The following is a 13,911-nucleotide window of genomic DNA, read 5'->3' on the forward strand; positions in this document are numbered from 1 at the left end:
CAGAGCTGTGCTAGTTAAAGTACTCCCTCCAACCCCCCGCCTCCTGGAGCATGTATATAAACACCCTAAACAAACAAGAGAAACACTAGTCATAGGAAGGGTATTTGTTGTTGCTGCTTTTGTTCTTCTTTTAAATTATCTATTTTATATTGAATATAAATATATATATCAGAATAAACAAATGTAAAAAGTTGAAATATTCCATTTCATGGACCATGTCCAGATAATCTAAAATTTAATTTTGGAAAGAAACATGGAAATTTACCATGAAAGAGGAATTCTGAGTTTCAGCTAATAAGTAACAACTCCTTAAAATTCAGCCTAGCAAATCTTTCCCAAATGTCAATGTTATTAATAGGATTCTCTATTCTCAGTTCCTTTCTAGATGTACAGCTGTGTTTCTCAGTCAGGATACTACACCACTCTGAGCTGCCTTAAGATACTCTCAAGGGTGTCACAGGGTGCCACATAATCTTATCACTGTTAGGTGTGCAAACATGATTCACAAGGGAAACCCAACATTTCAAATAATAATTCATGGTGTTAAGAACATTCTGACCTGTTCAGTCTTTCTGAGTTGTTTGCAACAGAATAATTGCTCTATTATTTTTCTGTAGTAAAAAAACTGAGTGAAAATTAAGAGCTGGTATTTTCTAAGTCTAAATAGGTTGAGAATCACTGACCTACAGTATTTTATTCATGAAGACATTGAGATTATTTGATGCCCTCTGCTGGGCATGATCTGTAATTTATTTTGATATGTTCTAGTCCTGCTATGATTAGGCCCAACCCAGCTTGTAAAACGTTCATTCTAACGAGCATTGTATGAACTGTATGGATCGAGTTCTAAATTCCATGATTTAAAATTTCTGTATGTTATTAAAATATTTTTTCCCATAACACAATATTCAAACAGTACTTTTTTCAATTGATAATAAAAGGAAAAAATCTCCAAACCCTGACTGTAACAGATCCCCTATCTGCACCATTTCCATTATATGCAGATGACTGTGGAGCAGCAGATCACAGATAATCATCAGTTCTGAGAATAGATTTTTCATTATTTTGGATACAGATCTTCAAGAATAGGTTTAAATTTCAGATCCACATCCAAGTCAAGTCCTCATTAAGCATTTAAGCAGCCCCATCATTGGTCTACTGAATTGGGGCATAGGTTGGTTAATTTTCACAAGTGCTGAGTGGCAGTAGCTCAGTGCAAAGGCTAGACACTCAGTGCTGCTGAACACCAATGCACATATCTAAATGTATCTTTAGGCTCACATACCTTTTTTTTTTTAAATTCTGCTTTCATCATTTAAGACAACTTCTTATTTGGTAAGCACTGTGAGGTTTCACAAGCTTTTTTATTTTAATTTTTTTAAAAGATCATGTAGATTCAAAAGAATTGGTAAGGAGGCTATGGCTCAGTGCCAATTAGCTTGAAAGTTAACACATTTTAAACATTTAGATATCTTCAACTTAAGAATCCCCACCTAATCTTTTCTTTCATTTCCCATATTGTTAAAAAAATAAAGATATATTAAAGAAAAAACAATGTTTATAAGTTACTGCGGGTTTTAAAAAGTCATTTTTTGGAAGTATAAGAACTGTTTCAAATTTAAGTTCCCTCCAGGAGATGGTTGAGACATGAAATCTGATGCTCTTACTCAGAGTGATTAACCCCATATTCTTCAAGGAGGGCTATTCTAAATGTGAAGTACTACCAAAGATGCCTAATAAAAGCCTGCTGATGTCTTTAAGAAAGATTGCAATGTCTTTAAAAGATTTGGGTCATTGAAGTGTGAAGTGAATGAGGGGGGCCTTTTACTTATTACTGTCACAGGTATTGATAGCCAATAAAATAGGAATGGGCACCGATACACATGCCCAGTGTCTGCTCCAAGGTGTTCTAATTAGAACACCTTGAAGCAGACTCAATCTAATCAAAAATTGATTAATCTAATCTACTTAGCACTCCCCAGTAGCCTCAGTGTCATGTATATTCAGCAATCCTGCACTTCAAAAATGGCAGCAGGGGCACTTTTACTAAAGCTTATTGAAAAAGTTTTAGTTAAAGCTCCCCTGCCACCCTTTTGAAGCCTGGAACGCTGAATGCATGAGGCACTGTGCTTTAATTAAATCAGCTCCTGGGAGCCACCTTAATTGAAGTGCCCTCCCACCCCACCCTGGAGCATGTTAAAGACACCCATAGGGAACTCCTATGGGTCACTGAGTCCAGTCCCCTGTTGTCATCATAACAAACATCTCAAGTTTCAAGCTAAGACACAGTGGAAGCTAGGGATGGTCCTCAAGGAGGACTATACTTCAGTGGTCAGCACTTGTGGGGAAATGATCAGGAAAGCCAAGGCAGTGACTGAGTTTAGGTTAGCCACAGGAATTAAGGACAATAAGAATTTCTTCTTTAGATATGTAGACAATAGAAGGAAAACAAATGGAAGTGTGGGGCCCGTGCTTAACACCTCGGGACAGCTGGTAACCAACATTCAGGAAACAACTGAACTCCTGAATGCCCACTTTGCTTTGGTATTTCACCAGACCATGGGGAAAGTCAAGCAAGATTAGGCTCATGGGGGACATGACAGGATTGACAGTCTCCCCACTGTGAATGCTGAGTGAGTGCAATACCAACTAGAAAAGCTAGATATTTATAAGTCAGCAGGACTAGATGGACTTCATCCAAGAGCACTGAAGGAGCTGACTGAGGTCATCATGGAACCCCTAGCAAAGCTCTTTTAGATTTCGTGGTGCACAGGGGAGATCCCTGAGGATTGGAAGAGGGCCAATATTGTGCCCATCTTCAAGAAGGGGAAGAGGGAGGACCCAGGCATCTATAGGCCAATCAACCTAACCTGTATCTCAGGGAAAATCCTGGAAAGACTCGTTAAATAATCTGTGCGTGATACGCTTGCAGAAGGTAAGATTCTGAATGACAGCCAGCATGGCTTTGTTGTGGGTAGGTCTTGTCTTACCAATTTCATCTCCTTCTCTGAACAGGTCTCTTGCCACCTGGACGTAGGAGACAAGGTAGACATTATATACCTAGACTTCCAAAAGGCTTTTGATCTAGTATCCCACAATATCCTTGTGGGATAACTGGAAGATTGCAGGCTCAGCTGCTCAGCAGTTCAGTGGGTGGGAAACTGGCTACAGGGTAGGACCCAGAGAGTTTTCGTGAATGGATCTGTGTTGTCCTGGCACGAACTGGCCCGTGGTGTCCCTCAGGGGTCCGCGCTTGGACTGGTGCTTTTCAACATCTTTATCAATGATTTGAATGGGGGAGTGAAAAGCTTGCTGGCCAAGTTTGTAGATGACACCAAGTTATGGGGCAGTGTGGCCACGCCAGAAGATAGGTTGCTGATAGTGTGGCAGAAGGCCACCTCTGTTTCTTCCCTAAACTCTGCTCTATGACAATCTGGTTAGGATGGGCCCTGCACAGAATACACACCTTACCCTATCTCTTTAGGTAACCTGAGCTGGATACATTCCTGAGGGAGGGGGGAAACCTGCTCCCTCTGCCTACGTGACTAGTATCACATACCTGGGTGAGGGGCTTGGGCTCCCTGGTGGGCTAGAGACTGCCAGTCTGCCCAGCAACCAGTGATGCATTTCAAATTAGTTGGCTGACAGCCAACAGGTGCTGGCCTCCATTGGACCAGGTAAATGAGGTCACAAGGGCTATATAAGTTAAGGACTGCCCAAGAGGAGGGTGCAGCAGCCATGAGGAAAACTCAGAGAGAGAGGAGCTGGACCATCTAAAACTTGCTCTCTCTCTCAAAACTCATGATCAAGGAACTGCCTGCCTCCAGAGGGAATCTCCACCTGCCTCTGGATAATACTTGTGAGTAAGCTACCTGAGATCTAACTAGATATATAGCTTGCAGTAACTCATCGCATGATCAAAGGCTACTCCAGCCACCCTGTTTGCTCTATGGGATTTCTCTGATACTACTCAACTCTGTACGCTATTCCAGCCCTACTCCTTGTAACCAATAAAGTTCTCCTTTGTACCTAGCATGGGAGACTTATTGGGAGTGGGTCTAGATTATGCTTTGCAGTCCCCTTGGTTCGGCTGACTAACAGAGATCACTACTTGTGCTTCCGACTGAGTGATGCACCCCAAGTTCTTGAAGTGAGTCAAGTACCCTTGAGAGCTACTAGGCCTGTGTTTCCCAGGGGGCACAGAGCCAGAATCAAGCCCTCCCTGGGTGGTGGCAGCTGTACCCCCAGGCTAGTGGGTATGCTCCAGGAAGGGAGTTGGCCAGACGTGAGGTGCCCCCAGGGAGACACTCAAAGCCTGGAAGGTGGTCAGGCACAGTGAGGTGGGTGGCTCAACACAGGAGCACCCCCTACTGGCCCGCTACATGTGGTGTTAGCAGTGAGATCTGACAACCTGCTGTATTGAAGGCATAATTCTGGAAAGGGAATAGAGTCACTGAAAACCCTTGAGCAAACAATTTCTAATTTGGCATTGGGTCAACTGGACGGTGTAGATAGCTAGGATGGCTGACGACTATGACCACATGACAGTGACTGACTTGAGAGACCTGATGAAGGAGAGAGGCCTTCCAGTGAGGAAGGAGCAAAAGAGAGAAGACCTGATTAAGATCCTGTGTGATAATGACCAGGCCGCAAGGTCACCTCCACCCATCTATACACAATCCACTTGGGGCCCTGAGGGGCTGTCCTCTGAGTGGGACTTCCAGAAATTCCAGGTGCATCTAGAAGCTGAGGAGCAAGAACACAGGTTCAACCATGAGCTAGAGTTGAAAAGGATGGAGTTGGAGGCCCAGCACCAGTGTGAGGAGGTACAGCAAGAACATGAGGCTAGAGAAACCCAACACTAGTGCGAGGCGGAGGCCGAAGAGGCAAGGCTCAAGTGCGAACACGATCTTGCAGTACTCTGGATACAGTCAGATGCAGGAACCCCAGGTGCCCAACTGGCACCAGCTACATCCCCCAGACTAAAGACCCCAGTCTTCTCTCTCTACAAAGATGGGAATGATCCAGAAGTGTTCCTAAGCAACTTTGAAAACCAAGCGCACCGATGGAAGTTGCCAAAGGAAGAGTTCATGAAACACATGGCTGCTCTAGTTGAGGGTGACAAGTTTGTGGTCTTGAACAGCCTGCCCTCAGAATCAGCAGATAACTATGATGCCTTTAAAAATGCTGTGTGTTCAAGGTTCAGGTTAGGACCAGATTATTTCCAAAAAAAATTCCGGAATACCATCCTACAACCAGGGAAGACAGTGGTCGAGTTTGTAGCCCAGGTGTGGGACTCACTCCTTAAATGGGCAGACGGAGCCAAGGCTGACAATAGAGAGAAGGAGCTAAACCTCATAGTACTGGACCAATTTTATCACTGCTGTCCAAAGGAGATTAAAGCCCTAATCAAAGACAGGGCCCCCCAAACCATCCAAGAGGCTGCTGAAATTGTGGACCAGCTGTTGTTAAATCATGAGGGGCTGGACAAGAAGCCTCCATACTTTGGGAAGGAACAGAAAGGGCTCCAAAAATGGGGGAAGGAAGAGACAGGCCCAAAAGGGGAAAGAGGGCCACCTCCTGCTGAGCACAAGGTGACCCCAGATTCAGACAAACCACCCAATTCAGAAAAGAGGGGGTGCTATAACTGCGGGGATTTGGGCCAAATCTGGCCCAACTGTCCAAAGCTAAGCAACAAATCCAAGTCAGTCAGACATGCAACAGATCTAAGCAGTGAAGAGGAAGACCTGCGCCACTCTGAAGGGTGTACCTGTTGCTACAGGATTACAAACCCAGAGGAGGTGACGGCCATCCACCGGATTAGTATAGTGGTAAATAGGAGAACCCTTGTCAGAGAACTGGACACAGGGGCCAGTGTGTCATTAATCAATACCAGCCTTGTTTCACCTGTGGATATAGTCCTGGGGAGGACTCTTACCATACAAGGGGTGGGACTCCAGCCATTTGAGGTACCTGTAACCCGTCTCCACATTGAGTGGAGAGGCTGGGGGATGTGCGTAGAACTAGGAGTGCTGGAAGGGGCTCCTGTTCCCATCCTGGACGGACGTGATGTTTTGGAACTAGAATACCTGCAAAGGGAGGAGGACCACCTCCTAGAGCCCTACTGTGTTAATGTGGTGACTCGTCAACCAAGCAGACAGGCTAAGGTGGGAGGAGTAGAAACTTCCCAGGGCCTGGTCACCCAATTGGCTACTGAGCCAGAGGGGGAGAAGGGAGAGACTCAGACTCCCTCTGACTGCAACCAGCCCCCGGCCATTGTGGAAACCAGCAACCTCAAGGTTGGGTTAAGTGACAGTCCCAGGGAGGAGTCTGGTCAGTCAGTGGCAGAGGAAACTGAGACTCTTTGGGAGAAGTTAAAGGACATCCCCGAGGGTAAAGGTGCACTCCTTACAGGAGCACCAGACATCCCTGCTGATTGCTTAGCTGGGCAAGAGGCGTTCAAGCAGGAGGTTCTAGAGTACCCCAGCTTGGAGGAACTCTGGCAGATGACTCGGGAGCAAGAGACAGAGTTCACCCCAAATAAGCGGGAATAGGTGGTCTAGGATAAGGGACTCCTCTATTGGTTGTGGGTACCAAAGAACCATGCCGAGACCTGGGAACCCCGTCGCCAGCTCATAGTACCTCATAAGTTCAGACAGCAGTGGCTTTCCATGCCTCATGATTTACCTTGTGCTGGTCACATGGGCAGGGAACAGATGCGCCAGCGGCTGCAGGTGAACTTTTATTGGCTCAGAATTGCCCAGAATGTGGCCTATGTGGACTCTAACCCCAATGACTGGGATGAGAAACTTCCACATTTGCTCTTTGCCTACTGGGAGGTGTCCCAGGAGTCTACTGGGTTCTCTGATGTTCAGACAGCAAGTGGGGGGGGGGGGCAAGGGAGGCATCTGTGTCCCCTGCATGAGACCTGGGGCCTGGGCACCTGTGTCCCCAAGCTGTACCTTCACACCGTGTCACAAAGCACCAAACGATGTACCCACAAACCTGACACTAAGCCCAAGAGAATCTCTGCTTTTGGGCACAGTCCCACGGACTTTGACCCTGGCTCCCCTACACCCAGCCAGGGACCCTGTGCTTGGGCACAACCCCACAAAGCCTGACCCTGACTCATGTGCACCAAGCCACGAAGCCCCATGCCTCATGCTCAGGCACAGCCCCATAGAGCCCGACCCTGGTCCCTGCATACCACATCTCAGAGGCCAGAAACAGTCGCCCTGCCACCCAGACCCAAGCATAAACCTCCACTCAAAGCAGGAGCCAGTCCAGGTGACTTGCCTCTGGTGGGTTGGGGTGGCAGGGGACAGAACATCAGGACTGGGCCTACACAGAGGCAACCCTGTGACCTCTGAAGCTTGGCCACTGCTGGCAGGCACCCAGACCATGAGCACCTGGATGCTACAAGGCTTTTCTACCCATAGCTACAAGGTCCCGAAGTACTTGGGGGGGGGGGGCGGAGGATGTGGGAGCATTCTTGCCTATTTCTGGCAGTCAATCAAGGGGTGGCCCTTGGCACTCAGCCATGCTCGGTAGTCTCTGGCAACCTGGGGAACCCATAGGCCATGCTTGGAGGCAAGCACAATCACCCCCAGCCTGCAGGCCTTGGTCAGTACAAGCTGCCTGTATGCCTCCCCCCCCCGCAACCAAAATGCGAACTAGTGATTTAACTTAGGCTGCTTACAGAAAACTCATAATGGACTGATTCTGCCTTGGGATTTTTGAACATCTGTGCTTAGCTGGATTGATACAATAAGAACCAAGTGACAATTGGAGAAGTTTGAGAGCCTGGGTAGCTACTTTTTTTCCTTCCGGTTTTCTACCCAGCTTTACCTTATGGTTCTATTAGTGAGACTATTAGCAGAAAATGCAGAGACTCTTAAAATAAAAGTGTTTAGGTCCAACAGTATCAGATAACTCTGAAAAGCATGCAGATTCTCTGTTATTTGTCACAAACCAAGTCCCAATGGACCTCATTTAGTTTCTACTCCACCTTCTACCAGATAGTATAAGCATCTTTGATGCTTGAGTTATAACAGATTTTTTTGTCTTGTGATAATTTACAAATTCTCTTACAATTTTAATGGGATTATTTCTAGAAATAGTAGCTGACCTTTAGAAAAATGAGGATACTATGAGGATCACAAGAATCAAATTACAATTTTTATCTTTATGTAACATGTGAATCCACTGCTGTATTTGTTTCTTATTCAGTACAGTATTTCAGGGTTTGGACTAATTAAAAGAAAACATGACCCCAGATTCTTATATTTTATTTCTTCCATTATATTTTAAATTTAAAAGCCTTGCATGGACACTTCATTATTCTACTTCAAAATATGCAGAATGCATATACTAAATGGATAATAAATATCTGTGATTAGTACTAGTTATAAAATTTCTCATTACTGAAGCCCCTTGGTATCATTTGTATTTCATTATACTTAATCTGGTTGGTTTTTCCACAAGCAGCTTATTTATTCCACAGATTTATTCACTGAATATTTAGATGAATAATTACAGGATCTTTGGCTTTCTCTGAAAATTTCTTTGTGAATTTCAATATGAGACCTTCAGAATTTGAGATACTGTTTGATTAGGCACGTAGATCACATATAATTGTTTCTGTTTATGACTGAATAAGCATAATTCTTAGAACCTGGTTTCCAGTGCTGATGATCTGCATATTACTTTTACTATTTACTAATCAAAAGGCAGTTTTCTCTAAGTATTTCTCCATTATTTAATTAAATATGCCACAGAAAGAGATTCCACTATCTTTTCATAAAATCCCCAAATGACAAATATGATACAACCAGAAAGTTTTTATATTTTTTCCACCTCTCCAAGTTATAGTATTTGCTTGCTAAATATATAATCAGTAGAATTTAGCATATAAAAAGCTTCCAGTCACAGTTTCATGACAGTGTGCAACTAGTGAGCAAGATAACAAACTTAACTTCAACAATTCCAATTCTCCAAATTAGTTACCAAAGAAGAATATTTTTTTCTCTTTTTGATTTACAGGTCTTGCAGCCAAAAATACATAGTGAAGTGTTTAACAGTGTGAAGAATAAAGTAAAATTCCGAGGAAATCTGTTCAGTTCTTTGCTGCATTCAGATTATAATAGCTTTTTTCCTGAGCAAATCCACTCTCAGAGAGCCACAGAGCATATCAAACCACTTTTCAATTTTATCTCCTCTCTTTGGAATCGTGAGAGTCCTGTTCTGAATGCATGGGCAGTAGCATGGCAGACTGCTAGCGCCTCATGCTATGGGCAGGGAGAGGGGGCTATTGGACCAATGGCAAAAGAGGGTGCCCACTATCTCACAGGAAGATGTCATCACCAAATTAAAATCAGATACAGCGTTTGGATTTCAAATCATCCCAAAAGACTTTGCATAATATAAAGTTAGCTATTAGTAATGCAGATTTAAGAACATACAAAATGCATTAGGTACTTCCCCTGGCTCACATGCAAGTTGCTTATGTTCAGTATATGCTGTAGTCACAAAGAAGATTTACTAATTAGAACAGGTAACCCTGGATCATTATACATGCAGGTGAATTTTTCCATTTGTTTGCTAAGCTCGAGGTAAGGAATAATACCTTCTTAGTTCACTAATGAACAAATGGAGGAATTTTCAGCTGTAACTGCACTTGTAAAAATTAAATTCCTACTTTGTTAAATAGCACATTATTGAAAAATGCTGCAGAGCAGACCAAAACAGAACTTATTTCTTAAACACTTCTTTTCAGGTAGGAAATCTCAAAATGAAACTAAATAATGGCATACTGAGACAAATTCTTCCTGTTAACTGTGTAAAGAAATTATTACTAGACTGTCAGACAATTGAATTCATCTAAGCTTTCTAAAAGTAATGTGATGACACTCACTGTCAAGTTCACACAAATATCTGGTACAGAAGAGAGACAAACTACTGCTACTTTCGTTCAAAAGACCCTGTCATGATTCAATGAATCAAGAAAAATTTGGAGCAGCTGTCTACTAGGAATCCTGTGACTCTTACACAGTTCATGTAAATATGAGAATGTGTGCACTTTTCATGCTTATTCCTCTATCAAGAGGCTAATGGCAATAAGATATGACCATCCATTTCCACCAGCCTATCTGTAAGTAAGATAAGGCATCAGTTTAGATTATGCTACCTCTGGCCAGCAGCAATCAAAATGTCACTGACCTAATTGGTTTGCATGGCACTGTGGAAAGATGTGACAATTTGGGCAAAGTGTAGAGTGAATGTCCTGCTGCATACAAAGAGAGATAAAATAAGCCTCCAAAGAGAGCAAATGACACTCCACACCAATATGACTAAAATGTAAATCACAACGAATGATAATAATAAAGTGATTGTATACAAAACCTCATAGAAAATACTTTCCTAAAATAAAATGACTGTGAAAATGTAACATTCTTAATACATCAGATGGATGTTAGTTTATCTAAGTTAGCTCAGAAGACTTACAGTGTATTACACTGTAAATTCTTCAGAAAACAAAAGATTTAATATTGATGCACAATCAATATATAAAAATCCTAAAGTGGCAAGTTAAGTGGTTTAAAATGTGCTCAAGATAATTGAAAACAAAGTCTTCCTAAGTCCCTTTTAGATGATGGTACCAATGCTGTTCAATTTATATTTCCAGTGAAACTCAGAGATATTTTGATTCTGCATTTGGAGTGTTGTTCTTGCAAAATCTCAATATTTCTAACATTAAAGATAAATTCATCCTTTTTTGCTTCCTGGAAGCATCTGTTTTATAGCAGCAATACTCAGTGTGTGACATGTACTATAGCCAAGGAACATATGCTACAAATAAACAAAAAGAACATGAATTTGTATTTAACACTGGGGCTCTGGAATGTCTCATGGCAGAAATTATATTAAAATGCTTCAGGACTCCCCCAGTCAGTAATTAAATATGTAGGTGCTGCTCTAAATGCAGGACATTACAATTCTGTACTGCCAAGGTTTATCTTGGAACAATGTTCTGACCCTATTAAAGAACAGTGTTCAGGTTTTGCTGATGAAAGTAACAAAGAAATGTTGTCCCTAGCTCTTTGGCTACTGCATAATGTATAATATAATGAAATGGATGGCTTATGGACAGGAGTCTTTCATTATTAGGTTGCTGACTCGCATCTTGTGCAGGATTTATAATTTGTAAATAGAGGGTGCATCTACACATGCTAATTTAAGGCAATATTAACCACTTTTAAGGTACATCAATGGCATGTGTCTACATGTGCATGCCCTTAACGGCCCTTGTCCTGGGGTATAGTGAGAAGCGGGACCAGGAAGCCCCGCCCACAGGGCTTGGCATGGGAAGAAACACTAAAATAAAGAAAGAAATGCAAAATAACCACTTACCTGCAGGAGGAGTGATGACAGAAGACAAAAGAGAAAAGCCTGCGCAGTTTACAAGCCGCACCTTTATGCAATTAAGGCCGGTGGGTGACGTCATAAAGTAGGGAGGTGAGAGCCAGTGAGGAGGCGGAGGCTCTCTGCACCGGCAACAGGTGGAACTGGCACGCACAGGGAGCGCCTGGACGTCAGACAGCTGGGGAAGCAGCGAGAGCTCTCCACACCATGGGCACTGAGATGAAGCCCCAGGAAGGGTGGAACACTGGGGGTGACTTCCCCCTTGTGTAATTAAAGAAGTTCGTCAGAGAAGATGCCAAGTGGCGGCGTGGCCAATTCGGCGAATGCAAAGAAGAGGTGAAAACCAACCTTGGGGAAGTGGAGGTCTTCTCACGTGGATGCCCCAGGTACCAGGTCAGGGAGCCGGGCTAGGGGAGGAAGGAAGAGAGGGACCCCACAGGATCAGCAACGGGGGAGAACTGCCAAGTTTGGGCAGGACGGCTGGGAAAGCCGACTGGTAGGATACCGGACAGGAAGATCCCTTTTGGGTCCTTTTTTTCTTTATTACATTTTCTTCATTTTATTTCTTTACCCCTGCTTGACAGGGACACCCTTAAGCCCCAAGAAGAGAGCTGACCAGCTTAAAGGGGATCCCAGGCCCAGAGTTTGGGCTGGCTAAGTATCCTTCCCCAAAGAGAAAAGGGGATACCACAGGGCACAAGGAACAGCCACACTGGAGCGGCAGCTGTGTCCAAATACTGCGCCCCACCCGCGGGTGGAGGTTGGTGTAAGGCTGGGGTGTAGGGGAGGTGGAGCCCCACAAACATCCTGCAAGTGGAGTGGTCATCCCTGAGGGGAGTTTTGAGGCTCAACCCCACACTGACGTAACATTTAAACATGTGGCAGGCGAGCTGGGGGAAGGCCAGCAGGACAACCGAAGCCCACCTCAGGGAACCCACGAAGCTAGAGAGTGTACACCCTCTGCTGCTCAGGCCAAGGCGGTCCATGATCAGGCATTCAAAACCAGGCGTGCGCATCCTTTAAAAATGGCAATTTTAGACCATTCATGCCTAAATTTGATACTTACAAAATGGGTATCAAACTGAGGTGAGAATAGCTAAAGCATTTTAACGCATATGTAGACATACTAAGGTGAATTAACATTGTGTATGCTGACTGACTTGGGACTAGCTTTAGTCCTAAATCAGTCCTCACACTGCGTTAATGCGCCTTAGTGCATGCACATGTAGACACTCCCCTAAATCACCTTAATGCACATTAGCCAAATGCCCCTTAAGTTTAGGTATACATAAAGCACATGTAGATACCCAGATTGTATTGTCTTTCTCCCTTGACCTGTTCAACACTGGGGCTTGGACAGTGTCTCCAAAGAAGAAAGCAGAGACCAATAACAAAAGCCCAGTCTATTTTCTAATGAAAACTGACTGCAGTATATGATTTAAGAGCAAATACTTGAACATAGCAACGAATAAGTTTGAGGGTACTCTCAAAATAAGGAGTCACATATGCCAGACAGTATCTCCAGCAATTTGTATATTGTATAAAACCAAGAAATCAGATGACAGTATTTTGTTTACTGGCTTATATAGCCAGCCACTGGGCAGCTCTTTCCCCAAAGAAAAAGAGATGATAGGACAGAAGAAAGATTTGTGGAAGTAAGATGAGATAATATCTTCTACAGGATCAACTTGAACAATTGGGAGAGGTAGGAAACATGCTTCTGTACCTATGTGGAGGGTTGACAAGAATTATTTGGATCTGGGGGCAGTCTTTTAGGGCAAAGAACTCATCTATGCTTATTCAGCATTTCTCCTGATATACCGTCTATCTTTATTGGTAATTTTGGTTGGTACAGCAATAGAAATTGTTAATAAAATAATCAAAATCCAAGGGATGAATTGTGGTTCAGGTGAAAGACTTCATGGTCATGTTCCCCTTAAATTTCTAGGGTTGGGCGATTCACATCAGAATTTTAATGCACACACTGAATAGGCATGGAGAAAGAACTACCTCCTTTCCCATATGGGTTCTGGCTGGCACATTTTAGGAGCAGTATGGAGAGATTACATGCTCTCGCTGGTCATGCTTTTTATATCCATGCTTTTATGTAGGCACAGATTTTAGACACCAGGTCTTTGATTTAGGTACTTTTGATAAGATCTAAATTCACCAAAAAGCAAAATAAAATTATACAACTTACTAGTCTATTACTGGTAGCCTTCATTGGTAGCGATTAGTCACTGGTAGTGATTAGTCAAGGATGCACTGCAGAGTAGGAGTTTTGAAGAGATGGGGCTTATCTTATCTTATCTTATTTCCTTAAGGAAATGATCCTTCAGACACAGAGGGAGACGATCCCGATGTGAGGAAAAAGAGGGAAAGGGGCCAGAAAGCTTCCCTGGCTGACCAGAGAAATCCAGAGCAGCCTAGGGGCTAAAAGGGGAGCATATAAAAAGTGGAAACAGGGAGAGATTACCAAAGAGGAGTATA

Source organism: Alligator sinensis, unplaced genomic scaffold (assembly GCF_000455745.1).
Source record: "Alligator sinensis unplaced genomic scaffold, ASM45574v1 scaffold43_1, whole genome shotgun sequence".
NCBI classification, from domain to species: domain Eukaryota; kingdom Metazoa; phylum Chordata; order Crocodylia; family Alligatoridae; genus Alligator; species Alligator sinensis.